Raw genomic sequence first — 10,277 nt, 5'->3', positions numbered from 1 at the left:
GTCAATTCATAAAATTTCATTTCGATATCAACATCAACCCGTCAATCTTCGTATGTGTTGAACGATCAATCTGAGAATAAAACTTAATAACAAAAATGTTTCTTTTTGTGAGGAAATTTCACGAAATAAACGGTACTTCCTCCGTCGGCCCGGCATAGGCAGGTGGTTAGGGCGCTCGACTCGCAATCTGAGGGTCACAGGTTCGAATCCGCGTCTCACCAATCATGCTCACCCTTTCAGCCATGGGGGTGCTATAACGTTACAGTCAATCCCACTATTTGTTTGGAGAAGAGTAGCCCAAGAGTTGGCGGTGGGTGGTGATGACTAGCTGCATTCCCTCTAGTCTTATACTGCTAAATTAGGGACGGCTAGAGCAGATAGCCCTCGTGTAGCTTTGCGCGAAATTCAAAAACAAATAAACTCCCTCCGTCGATTGATTGAATTAAATATTTCGAAGATAGGAGCATGAACGGAAAAAAATGCATAAAAAGAGGAACGTGTTTAAATGTACATTTGTTGTACGGTTTACTTAAGAAAATCACTTCATGTCGATGTTATATACAGGAATGGTTATATTGTACAGTGTAGAATAAATTGAATTAAATATCTCCCCTTTGACACTTCGTATAGAAATTACAACTGTCAAAAAGCGCTTACTTTGGTAACGGTCTTTCCTTTTGTTCAATAAAATGACAAGGAAAAAGTCCCAGCGATTACTTACCAAACCTGAGCGCTCTATTGTGCTGGATGTACCCATTGCGTCGAAACACAAACATTTTTGTAAACAGTGCATTGTATTCAGTCTCCTTTGCTTAAAAATAAACGCACTGTAATTTTCGTTATTGAAATAACACATAGAATGACAAAATATGGTTGATTGTAAACGACCCACTAGACAATCATATTGCATATACGCTCTGATCCAAGAGATTGGATTGATTGTATATTTTATGTTTAGAAAGATTAACGTTGAACTGTTTCAGTGAGCATATGGTAATTCAAGCTATAAAGGATAAAAAGATACTCTTTCAAGTCACTAATTTGTATGATCAGGATAGAATAACTAAATTCCAAGACTCTCTTGGACAAAGTTATATATATATATATAAGTAAAGGAAAAACTTTTCAAAAAAGGAAGTAAATGTAGGGATGGCATTTGAATCATAGTACATAATAACACAGGCACACAGTGTAGTTGAATGTTATCAGACAAAAATAGGACAAATTAAACTCAGTTGTGATTGAATAGTTAAATACATTGCTGTATATTAATTCTTGCCTGTGCTATTTTGTGCTACATTTACTTCTATTTTTGAAAATATTTTTCTTTACTTGTTTTTTTTTAATGCAGTGTTTCAATAGACATAGGGAGGTTGTATTTATAACCAAATTCTAAATACAGTGAGGTTCCAATTATAATATTTATTGTTTATCTATTATCGGCTGGTAATTCCTGTTTCACACTGTACTTACGCTTTTTAATTAAAGGAACAAAATTTTGTAAGAAAGCCAACTTCAATAGGTAATGATAACATCGTTTACACAAGAATTGTGATTTTAATTACTACTAGTTATTGATAATACTTATAAAAGTGGATATTCCGTTTGAAACTATGTTACATCAGTGAAACTGGTTAACACCATTGTTTGGGTTTCTGAGTTATCATGTAATGAAAAAGAAGCAGAAGAAATAAGAACAAAAAATTAAAATTTTTACAGATATTTTTTATATTTACAGACATTACCAGAACTTATGACTCAGTCATTACATAGATATTATTGTAAGGGAAACACTGTATAGTAATGTTCTAATGACTTATTGAGGATATTTAAAATACCATTTGGATGAACAAGGCCATCGCTATATAGCAAGTGCTACTGACTACCTGAAATATATATATTCACACACACACACACACATTTTTTTTTGTTTCGTCTCTTAAGCTTATCACCTTTTGGTATACTGGGCATAAATTAAACTTTATAGAAAAATAGTATCTGGAATTTTTTAGGGTAAAAATTAGTTTGCGTGAATTAATCAAGAATTTGTATATAATATGTATTACTAAATAATACCACTGATAGGTAAATGTGCCTTAAAAATTTACAAGCTAAGCCTTCTAGTGTTGTATTACGCTCTTTCAAGTTAAAAGAACGCCCTCTGGTGGTTCAAACTAGTCCACAAGACTTGTTTTGACAAGTTCGAAGGTATTCATGGTAAAGAAGGTTTGAAGGTAACTTGGTAATTGAAGATCAGGTTCAAAAATGTCTGTAAGAATGTCTTTGGTTTTAGAATGTATTGAAATCATGGGTGATGGTAGGATATAGGCTTACAGATACAAGGCCTAAGGCCTTGTGTTTTCATAGAAGGGGTCACTTATTATGAACTCAGTATAAAATAAGATTTTTTTAAAAGGTACTTTTCTAGTTTTTTCTTATTTTGGTTATAATCGAACTTCCTCATCACAGCAATTCATCTTGTGTTTTGTGTCTGTTGAAAGACTAAACATTACAGTCGAAAATATTATTCACAGCAAGGATGCCCAACTGATGAAACAATGCATTCTAATCTTTATAAATAAGAACGTAAAAAAAGCATACTTAATTAGTTATACCTACAACCAGGTTGACTTATAGTTTCGCTCTGAGTAAGAAGCGTGCTCTAATTGGAAGCTAATTATTATTAATTATAATTGGCAAAAGTGAAAATTACAAAAACAGCTATACAAGGGATTTACTACGCAACTGACAAAACAGCTATACAAGGGATTTACTACGCTACTGCCAAAACAGCTATACAAGGGACTTACTACGCTACTGCCAAAACAGTTATATAAGGGACTTACTACGCTACTGCCAAAACAGTTATACAAGGGACTTACTACGCTACTGCCTGCAACAGAGCCTTTAAATCTTTCCGTTACATATACAATTCACTTTTGATTGGAATTTTTATATCGAAGTTTTTTTGAGGTGAAAACTATGGAGCTCATTTCATAAGAATATGGTTGCTGTATTTTTTATCCCAAATTGCTAATTATTGAGATCCATGATGTTCTTTATGGCTTAAATTTAAACATAGCAGATTTTGAAAAGTGTGTTAGCAATCAAGTTGTAGTAATTTTTTCATTCTAGAACTTGTATATTGATGACCCAGAAACTAAAGTAAATAAAGTGACCATATTTGACGTTTAATGGTTGTTTTTTGGTTTTTTTTCTTGTACTTCCGATTACATTAAGTGTTTAATTGACATATCGATCGATATATGTTAAGTATAACTAAAGCTTGAATGTGACTGGAAATTGCTGATAGATTGATTGAAACTTTGTTTAAAGCTATGTTTAAGAGTTAAATATTTGAATGTAAATTGTCATGTTCGCTTTCCTGATGTAATAGATTCTTCTGTTAAGAAGCATCGTGTGCTAGTAACTAAGTAGATTTCACTTGACAGTGATAATAACGTCTTGAGCAAGCTGAGGATATGCCGTTATATCCTGACGCACTATATTAATGTTGACTCAAAACGTTTTCCAATAGGTCTTGTAAGGGTCAAGATACATTAATATCATTAGAATATACATAGACTTGAAAAAACATTACTAGAAAATTGTAGGCGGAGATCATTTAGCTATCATTTCCATACAATGAACTGTAGACTTTGTATTGAGTTTATTCTTTATTTTGATATTCTAGAGACACTTACACAGACTGAAAAGGATAAGGCCTCCTGCATATGACTGAACATGTTTTGATGTTATTCTGTAATGAGGAAGATGTGGTTTCACCGTTAATAAGTACACTAGTTTTATACATGATTTCTGTGTGTTCATGAAAACAAACAACCACGCTGTTCACTACAAACGTAACATTTGTGGAACAATTTATATAGATATTTATATATTTCACACAAATACTTGTACACAACGCGCGACTGTTGGCTAATTTACTGGGAAAACTACTCATTTCTACATTCCACTACAGAAAATCTCTTAAACTTACCACGTGATCTGTTGAGCTATTATATTGTCAGGATCCCAAGATTTATTCTAGTTACTAGCAAAGAAATTAAAAGTGATAATTTAAGAGTTAAACACGAACCACTCAATCTAATGGTATAGGAATGTCTATTCTCACGCTCAAGATGTGCCTTTGGACAATAAATCAACGAACCAGTACCGTATAAGTAGAATGTACGTCTCCCGGTGGGACAGCAGTACGCTTACGGATTTACAACGCTAAAGTCCGGGGTTCGATTTTTCGCGATGGAGAAAGCAGAAAGTCCAATGGGGCTTTGCTCCACGACAAACAAACAATAATCTATACATTATGAGAACCCTACTATCTCATTTTACAACAAAAAAAGAGTTTTAAACGCTTGTTGGTTTTCATAATTTTAACTGGATTAAATAAATTATCACATAAAGAAATCCAGTGCGGTCCTCTTTGTTTAAGAAAAAATCAACACTTGAGTAGTAGCAAACACTTAGGCTGTGTTATTTGCTATTAAACCATAACACTTTGCAGTTGTTCACATCATATAAAAGAACAACGACAGATCACAAAGGTCACTGAATTTTTGTATAATTTAACGAGCTGTGATTCACCCTTTCTCTGAAAGTTGAAACAACATATCTTTTCAGCCTATTCATAACCAGTGAAATTGATGCTCTAAGGTACTTATCAGTAGGTTTTACTGTTTTAAGATTGTCATCTACTTTTCAAAACGTTGACGTTATACAGTGGTTAGAGTATTATTGTTCAGCATGAAGCACAATATGAACAATACTTTTGAAAATGACATTTTTGACATTCCCGGCACTTGTGTAGACACAATACTGCACTTTTCACTAAATTGTTTGTTTTGAATTTCGCACAAAGCTACACGAGGGATATCTGCGCTAGCCGTCCCTAATTTAGTAGTGTAACACTAGAGGAAAGGCAACTAGTCATCACCATCCACCGCCAACTCTTAGGCTTCTCTTTTACCAACGAATAGTGGGACTAATCGACACATTATAACGCCCACATAGCTGAAAAGGCGAGCATTTTTGGTGGTATGGGAATTCAAACCCGCAGATTGGCAGATTGCGAGTCAAGCCCCCTAACCACCTGTCATGCCGGGCTTGTTCACTAAAAATTATATATTTTGTATAGCAGACGTATTTTATTATTACTTCTTTTTCTGCACCCCAGTGGCACAGCGGTATGTCTGCAGACTTACAACGCTAGAATCCGGTTTTCGATACCCGTGGTGGGCAGAGCACAGATAGTCCATTGTGTAGCTTTGTGCTTAACTTCAAACAAAAAATCAACTTTACATTATTCTTATTTATAACACCTATTTTGCTCTAACTCTTCAAAATTTTCAAATTTGTTCAACCTTCTCGCGATCAAGCACCGACATCTCCACCAGACTGTGGAAGACTATGGTCTGCAACTGGGTTATAGACGTCGAGAAAAGATAACAGTGGCGAATGCAACGTTCCAGTTGATCCCAAAGATACTTAATCGAATTAAAATCCGTTGGTTTTTCTGCCCAAAAATAGGTAACTCAAGTGACTTCCACGCTTTTTTCAAACTGCCCTCGTGTAGCTTTGCGCGAAATTCATAACAAACAAACCTTTCAAACTGATTTCAGACAATATGAGCGCGGCGGATTGTTACATTATCCGTCACGAAGAACCCTTGCCAAAGAAGTTGGAAATCCACCATTGTGGGTGGAACATGGCCAGCAAGAGAGTTAAAGGTAAACTCCGAATCTAATCAGTTCTTCTAGTGTGGAATTCAAATAACTATATCTCTGCCAAGAAAATTTGCCCCCACCCCCCTCCTATTCACACACATCCTTGAACGTCTTGTTGCAAACTGAACGAAGCAAAAGTTACCAAATGTCACATGTGGTTTTTATTGTATTACTCTCGAAATAGAAAAATGTGCAGCGCAAATAAGTCACATTTACTCGCCTAAATTTGATGCAGGATCAACAAGTAGGTTACTTCTAGTATTGTAAAATGTAGTCATCTGATGAGAACCGATCACGTCACAGTTCCTGATCGTTCGTTGTTCAAAGTTTACACTTTAAGCACTAATAAGCTTATGTTATCCTTCTTGTAAAAGATAAGCGGTTTTCAGACTGACTGCTGACTACCATATGACAGTTTACACATCTACATGATCTACAAATGTGTGGTGAAGGGGCAGGGAAAGTCTTAATAATTCAGCCAGTTAACTTATATGGTATAGTTAATCAAAAACATGAAAGTAAGTACTTCCACGGTGCTTTCCATAAAAATTACGACGCTGTATGTTAAAAAGAAAACAAAAATACAGAAAAAAAAGCGTGCTTCCATCTTTGTTGTTTGGTGTGTCAATCTAGCTTCAACAGAACTTTCCTGTAGTAACATCACAACTTGGCGAAGATTTGAAGCTATCTTACATTAGTGAATATTTGAACTTGTACAACACTAATTCATTTATTTTGTAAGATCTTTACTTCATAATAAAACTCATTATATTTTAGTTTTAGAGAAAAAAAAAGGCTTAAATCTACAGCTGTTATTTTAAAATGTATTAATACGCTCGAGTGTAAACTTACTTGAAAAGAAACTGCCAATATATTGGCAATTATTAAAACATTACTTCTGTGTTAGTGCGTTGTTGATTAAATATATAATAGTATAACATTATATGTTTACATTCATATTCTTCATGTCCTGAAAGTGCTTAAAGGATTAAGTTTAACCTGTTTTATTATTATTATTATTATTATACATTAATTTAATTTGAGAAATGACATCAATGTCTTAATTATTTTCATTTAGGAATTAGTGAAATTAAATTTTCCAGTATATTGATCGATAATACCCAATATATTAGAGAAGACGGAAACACCTTTAACATCTTATAATTCCAACTGGATAAATTCCCTTTTAATTATCGTAGAGTAGCGCTTACAACGTGGACGTGTAGTACAGTGGTATTTTTAAATCAAAAACGCTGTGGATATTCTATTCGTAACTTGCTATTATAATATCAGTGCTAACTCGTCAAATAATAATCATATTTGTAAATTAAACACTCCTGTAGAACAGATACCTCACACCAGTAACACTGTTTGGAATAAAATATGTAAAAATTGTAATGTGATTTGATGTCGATCAGTGCAGTTATTAAATCTTTAACTACTTAACTCTTTAATATTAATTTGCGTTCCGCCTCACTAATTAGCAGTTAAAATAAATATTTTTCATTGGTATGATTTTAAACATAGGACTCATTTTGTTAAATTGCGTTCGTAGTATTAATTCGGCGGACTTTGGAGTTGTGGGTGTGTAATACGACTGACGAATAAATCCTACTATTTAATCAGACAAGAGTAGCCAACGTGCTGTTGACTAGGTACCCTTCATCTAGTCTATAATTTTAAAATTGTATATGGCTAGTGCGAAATTCTGGATCAAACAAAGAATCGCTAAACTTTTGTACTTTACTCAGTATTTTTTGTATTAAATTGCAGGTGATTCAATTTAAGTGGTTGATTGATGTATAATCAACGTGCTCCTAAACAAATAATGCAGTAATATTATGAATCTCTAAGAATTGCATTAGTTGTACGTATAAACGAGATTATTTATTTTACATAAGTTATAAAACAAAATCATACAATTAGTCTAACAACAGTGAGTGGAAAATGTGCATTAAAAACGCAAAATAGCATCGATAAAGAAATACATGCAACCCTAAAATGTATGTTAGAAATTATGCGCATTTTCGTCAGCAAACTGAATAGAACTCGCTTTGTTTTTTGCTGTTTTTTATCTACATGAAGATCTATTATAAGATGAGACGTTCAAACCATGACAGCCATCAAATACTGGATGACTATTATACATCTTAAGGCTTTTGTACATGTCTAAACTTGTTCTGTTTATTTTATGTCGTTCATTACGCCGTGCTAAATCGCTTATAAGATCACTAGGGAATTTATTTTGATTAAAGCCCTTGCCTCTAACATAATGATTTATTCTCTCTTCCTTTTTTTTTCTGAAGATATATACGTAAAGTTATTTAACACATCAGAGCTTTACAATATTGAATTATTCATTACATGATTATTACAAACCAAATAAAATATTTGGTTATCTTAATCAGGCTGAGAGAATAAAAAAACGGATTTGCTTGTCCTCTGGGGTAAGTAAAATTCATAAAGTACTTGCTTCTTCATAAGATCGTTTGTTCTACTGAAGTCAACAGATTCGAAGCTATTTTTCAAACTGATATGGTGTAGAATTTGTATAAATTGAGTACATTGTATATTAATGATATTGTTTCATGTTAATGAAAGATACATATCTGATTAGGTTTATTTAATATTGACCCATAAGTTATTCAACAAATTTGAACTTGTTTTATATTCACCAATGTATTTATCTTTGTGATTTTTTTCCCTTTGGTACGTTTTATTGCCCACGATGTGCTGTAGGCCGCCCTCTGTAGTACGTCATTACCCGGCTTCTTGGAGCAGATAAATATTTCAGCAGCTTTCAAAAGGAAAACGTTCCAAGAAGCAACAAAATATTCCTAGGTTTCAAGTTACACGAGAAGTATTTTTAAATCTCTGTATTCAAACTTCATGTGTGGCTTTAACACCGTACTCTTCGTAAACCAGTAAATATCGAAACTTCCCTACCCAATGATTGTCAAGTTGCTTACTTTGAAGTATAGCTCCTCCTCCCCTGTATGATGTTTGTTAAAAGTTGGTTGGTGTCAAGAAACCGACTTTTTAAATCCACATGTCTCCAGCCAATTTTTGCTTGTCCAGGACAGGTAGCTAGAGAATTTTTCGCACCCATTCTTTAGAATATAATTTTGGAAAGTATAATTTTCTATGTGAAAAAATAGCAGCTTTATACTTTTCCTGGTTTGTGGCTTGTTACAGCGTTTCTAAGGCACGCGTGTTTAATTATCTCGGGTATGTAACTATGGGCATTTTTCAAGTGAAAAATCTCTGTCTTGTATCTTTTAACGAACTTCTCAGACAATAAGTATGTTTAGCCGAAATATTAAACTGTATTTTAGTTGTTTGAAGTTAACCACAAAGCTACACAATGGGCTATTTGTGTTCAGCCCACCATGGGTATCGAAACCCAGTTTCTAGCGTTGTGAGGCCTCAGACATACCTTTGTGCCACTGGGGGGCAAAGTAACTAAAGAATAATCAGATGAAATATATATATATACCTAAATATATATGATTTTGAATAAATGTGCGATATTAGAAGTTTGAAGACACGAAATTCGTATTTGTTGTTTGGTAGTTACAAATTGTTTTCTTGTTTCTTTAGGTTTTCCTCTTGGTTCCACAAAGATACAGCATTGTGTTGAGGGAGACTGAAACCAGAACCTACTTGCTGGTAGCTAGGAGTTATCCAAGATAAAACCAGGTACAGCAACGCTCAATGTGGGCTTATACTGGCGTTTTTGTTGATATATTTGAAATACGAGATGTACACATCTGTAGAACTTACCCACGGCATACGTTAGGTCGGTTTCGTAAACACTGGAATTTGGTAGTGAAACATCATAAAACTTTTGATATTCCACATTTGGTGGTTAACCTACCGATGATGTTTGATAAACCTAAAACCTGGACTTACTTTCATCTTTGTAAAGTATTATTCTTCAGATAGAATTAATAAATCATATCACAGTGAAGTTGATTGTTTTATTTGGAAACGTTGCCTCAATGTTATGATTTAATATACTGAATATTAAAGACTGTATGTAATATGATTATTGTACAGTGAAGTTTTGTATTAAAGAATAAAAAGCTTGAAACTACAAAAAGATTTCTTTAATATTAGTGAATCTATTTATATACTGTATCTGCACATGAATTACGCACACGTGGGTATAAGATTTAAGCAAATCACAAAATAAGAGTGTAACGGTTAATATAAATATAATGTCATTCTCAATCCAAAAAGGCTGATTTTTTTAGGAATTTCTACTATCCTTCTAAAAATATCCCGACGCCCTCCAGTATGTTCTTCAATAAAATGTGACGGTTATGCATGCATAATTATGTCAGGCAAATAAATCCGTAAAATAGAAGTGTATAAAAGTCAACAACGTCGTGAATTACGGGAATCTAACATATATTATGTTCTGTAAAAGTAAAACGATAGAAGTGTATAAAAGTAAACAACGTCGTGAATTATGGGAATCTAACATATATTATGTTCTGTAAAAGTAAAACGATAGAAGTGTATAAAAGT

General features: G+C 33.5%; 1 long non-coding RNA gene across 1 annotated transcript in view; it reads left to right on the top strand.

Moving 5' to 3' along the window:
* LOC111086086 overlaps nt 1-9,848 on the top strand; it is a 46,700-nt gene extending 36,852 nt beyond the window's left edge. The window contains exon 2 of the long non-coding RNA XR_002610845.1: nt 9,345-9,848. This is a non-coding gene — a long non-coding RNA (uncharacterized LOC111086086). The remainder of the gene's footprint in view (nt 1-9,344) is intronic.
* The last annotated feature ends 429 nt before the right edge of the window (nt 9,849-10,277 follow it).

This window comes from Limulus polyphemus, unplaced genomic scaffold (assembly GCF_000517525.1).
Source record: "Limulus polyphemus unplaced genomic scaffold, Limulus_polyphemus-2.1.2 Scaffold839, whole genome shotgun sequence".
NCBI lineage: Eukaryota > Metazoa > Arthropoda > Merostomata > Xiphosura > Limulidae > Limulus > Limulus polyphemus.
Note: the sequence above shows the minus strand (reverse complement) of the source record. Positions and strands in the feature narration are given on the sequence as shown.